This window comes from Mustela lutreola, chromosome 2, assembly GCF_030435805.1.
Source record: "Mustela lutreola isolate mMusLut2 chromosome 2, mMusLut2.pri, whole genome shotgun sequence".
Lineage (NCBI taxonomy): Eukaryota > Metazoa > Chordata > Mammalia > Carnivora > Mustelidae > Mustela > Mustela lutreola.
Window position 1 is genome coordinate 195,513,134 of NC_081291.1, and position 4,455 is coordinate 195,517,588.

Sequence of the window (4,455 nt, forward strand, 5' to 3'; positions counted from 1 at the left end):
AAATAGGATAGACTTCTTAATTTCTCTTTCTTTTGTCTCATTGTTACTATATAGAAATGCCAAGTGATTTCTGTGCATTGGTTTTATATCCTGCCACTTTGCTAAGTTCCCACATGAGTTCTTCCAATTTGGGGGTGGAGTCTTCTCGGTGTTCTGACATAAAGTACCATGTTATCTGCAAAGAGTGAGAGTTTGGCTTCTTTGCCAATTTGGATGCCTTTAATGTTTTCTTATTGTCTGATTGCTGAGGCTAGGACTTCTAGTACAATACTGAACAACAGTGGTGATAGTGGTGATAGTGGACATCCCTGATGTGCTCCTGACCTTGGGGGAAAAGCTTTTTCCCCATTAATAATGATACTCACTGTGGGTTTTTCATAGGCAGCTATGATGATATTGAGGTATTCACCCTCTATCCTTACACTGTGAAGAGTTTTAATCAAGAAAGGATGCTGTACTTTGTCAAATGCTGCTTCTGCATTGATTGAGAGGATCATATGGTTCTTGTCCTTTCTTTTATTAATGTAGTATATCACATTGATTGACTTATGGATGTTGAACCACCCTTGCAGCCCAGGAGTAAATCTCACTTGGTTGTAGTGACTAATCCTTTTAATGTGCTCTTGGATACTATTGGCTGGTATACTGGTGAGAATTTTGGCATCCATGTTCATCAGGGATATTGGTCTGTAATTCTTTTTGGTGAAGTCTTTGTCTGGTTTGGGGATCAAGTTAATGCTGGCCTCATATAAAGAGTTTGGAAGTTTCCATTTCTATTTTCTATTGAAATAGCTTCAAAAGAATAGGTTTTCATTCTTCTTTAAATGTTTGGTAGAATTCAGCTGGGAAGCCATCTGGCCCTGGCCTCTTGTTTCTTGGGAGATTTTTTAATTACTGCTTCAATTTCCTTGCTCATTACTGGTCTCTTCAGGTTTTCTATTTCTTTCTGTTCAAGTTTTAGTAGTTTATAAGTTCCCAGTAATGCATCCATTTCTTCCAGATTGCTTAATTTGCTGGCATATAGTTGTTCATAATATGTTCTTATAATTGATTGTATTTCTTTGGTGTTGGTTGTGACCTCTCCTCTTTCATTCCTGATTTTATTTATTTGGTTCCTTTCTTTCTCTCTTTTTTAATTTTAAATACTCTTAAGGCATTTATTTATTAAAACATTCTCTGCCAAGATTTCATATTAGCTTAAAATTCAAATCATTCTGTACATTTCTCTACTAAGGTCCCTACCTCAGTGTATTCCATAAAAACTCCTTCTCCAGCAATCAGTGTTACCAAGGTCCACACAGTGAGCCCTATGGTCAGCCTCTTTGTTCTCTAGGTGACCCAACTAAATGTTAATACTGCTCTGCTGCAGTGCAAAAGTTCCTAACTCAAACTCACTGGAAAAGGGATGAAACTTCTGCAAAGTGTACTTTAAGAAGAGTACTGTTTGCTTATGAAAAGAAACCAGTGGGTCCTCTAAGAATAATAAAAGGGGGTATTTTACAGTTAAGCACATGATTTGGAGTGAAGAATTCAGATGCTGCTCTGCTGGTCCCAGCTGTTAATACTTTTCTCGTTCCTCCTGTGGGCCCCTTAATCAGGTACCAAAAAGACTTCATTAATGGCATAGAGAATGCCCACAGTCCTCTGAAATACAGGGTTGTTTTCCAGGCAAATCAATTCAATGTTCCTTAGCTTCTCAAAGTAGAAATCCCTTTCTTTCTCCAAGTCTTGATGGTATGTTTCAATATGTTGACCTGCTGCGTTGATTCAGCTGCTTCATCATCCCCGTTGCCCACACCAGGATTCTCTTGTGCCACATCTGGGCTAGCCTTAGGGGTTGCAGTGGTTCTGTGTGTTGCAATGGGCCTCTGGGGAGCTCACTGCAAGAGCTGAAAGGTTTCTTCAGTTTGTTCAGAGCTGGAGCAACAAGGGCGGGAGCCACTGTGGTTTCTTGACCTTGTCTGGCAAGGTCATAATCTTTTTCATCATAGTTTGCATCAATAAACTTCTTGAATCACTGAACAAATTCATAATTGTCCTGAAACTTTACTTTCACTAATTTGTCCCAGGAATTATTTTGTCAACATCCATTTTCTTAAAACCTGCTTGTATTTTGAAGTTCTGGATATATTCATGTTCTGGCTCATCCTGGAATTTCACTTTCTTCAAGGCAATGAAGCCATAGAACAGCATGTCCATAAACTGACAATGGACAGCCCCTGAGCACAACTATACGATATTCATCAGATTCAGTTACAGAGACTCATTGATCCAGGCCAGCATGTCATATAGACTTAGGTTATCACTGGTGACTGATGTTGAGTATATGTTCACTGACATCTTCAGCTCTCACTGGGACTGGGCCCACTACCTGTGCCCAGTTTTGGTTCTGTCTTCATCTCATTATCCTTTCTCTTTTCTTTTTGATAAGTCTGGCTAGGGGTTATCAACCTTATTAATTCTCTCAGAAAACCAGCTCCTAGTTTCATGGATCCATTCTACTGTTCTTTTGGTTTCTCATTCATTGATTTCTGCTCTAATCTTTATTAATTTTTTTCTCCTCCTGGATTTAGTCTCTATTTGCTGTTCTTTCTCCAGCTCCTTTAGATATAAGGTCAGGTTGTATAGTTGAGACCTCTTTTGTTTCTTGAGAAAAACTTGTATTGTTATACACTTCTTTCTTGGGACTGCTTCTACTGCATCCCAAAGGTTTTAAACTATTGTGTTTTCATTTTCATTTGTTTCCATGATTTTTTTTCAATAATTCTTTAATTTCCTGGCTGACCCATTCATTCTTTAGTAGGATGCTCTTTAGCCTCCATGTATTTGATTTCTTTCCAAATTTCCCCTTGTGACTGAATTCCAGTTTCAAAATATTGTGGCCTGAAAATATGCAAGGAATGATCCCAGTCTTTTGGCACCAGTTAAGACCTGATTTGTGACCTGGTATGTTATCTATTCTGGAGAATGTTTCATGTGCACTTGAGAAGAATGTGTATTTTGTTGCTTCAGGATGGAATGCTCTGAATATATCTGAAGAAAATCATATGAGATTATAAAATACCATGTAAGTAGACCTATTTCTCACCTAAAGGTTAAACATAACCTTGCTGAAAAGTGGTCTGGTATTTCCCATATTTGTTTCCTAACTGTGTAAAAAACTCACTGTCCTGTTGAGCAACATTTACTTCTAAAGTAAGGAGAGAAAACCTGAACTTGACTTAGAGATTGCTTAGAGATTAAGCAATAAGCCATCTGCCTAATTACCCAGAGGACTTGCAGACCACTCCAGAATATCATTCTGCCTAGGAAGTTCTCCTTCTAATAATATTTATATTTCTTTTGAATACTATTTTTAGGCCATAATGCCTGTCAAATTATAGAAAATTGAGCCTTAGTTTCATCTCTAAAATAAAGGAAAAGGAAAAGATCTCTCTGTTTTTTTCTAGTTTAATTTTCTATGACTTTATGATTCTCTGGAGATTTGCTTCACTAGAATTGTTTGGGTGGGGGTGAGAGAAGAAAAGAGAGTGTGGACAAGAACACTGGTAAATTTTAAAGTGGAGTTACAGCCAAGTTCACAGTCTAATAACAAAATGTAATATTGAAAAAAAAAAATAGAATACGTCACATCACTTTATTGTTGCTGCCTCTCCAGTAATGAAAGAAAATCTGCAAGTGAATGTAAGAATGTGTTTTGGGTCACATTTTGAGCTTCAGATTTGTTAATGCACTTTTTGTAGAGGGTTCCCAAATCTGGGGAAAGTCAAAGAGGGAGTAAACTCGTTCTCTGCACTTGCATAGATTCATTCTTGGTGTGAGCAATGATGGGTGTCGGCATGGAGGGTGGAGGGGAGAATAGGACACTTTGGGGGCATTTGGCAGAGTGGCAAAAGAGCCTTTTCAGCTTTGAAGCTGACCTAGACCCAGTTACAATTCTTACTAAAAGCAACATTATCAGCCCAAATCTAGATTATAAAATATCCACTCCTCCCTTTATGTAAACTGCATGGAATAAAATTCTGACTCTTAGGCATATAATCCTATTAAAGTTTCAAGCATATTGCAGGGGAAACTACAAATAAACCTGCATCTATCAGGTGTCTAAATCTAGCTTTTCACCTATGACTTTCTGCTTTATGCTTTTTTTCCCCCTCTTGCTTTTCACTTTCTTAAATGCTTAAATGCCTTGGGGTTCTTAGTACCACATGCCACCAGCCAATATAAAACCTGTAAATAAAATTGAGATGAAACTGGACATAAATGAGTAATAAAAAACTGAACAGGTCACTTTGAAGACCTCTTAGTTTTTCTACAAGTGACAGTTGGAACAAATTGTGTTCACTGCAAAAAGAAATAGCAATGAGCATTTGACAGAAAGTAGCTGACCCATTCAGTAATTAACTCTTCATAGAGTCCACAATATAAAGGATAAAACTTGTTTCTCTTTCACTG

At 37.6% G+C, this 4,455-nt stretch overlaps 1 pseudogene; it reads right to left on the bottom strand.

Moving 5' to 3' along the window:
* Positions 1-1,502: 1,502 nt before the first annotated feature.
* LOC131825957 (microtubule-associated protein RP/EB family member 1-like) lies at positions 1,503-2,345 on the bottom strand (annotated as a pseudogene).
* Positions 2,346-4,455: the final 2,110 nt, after the last annotated feature.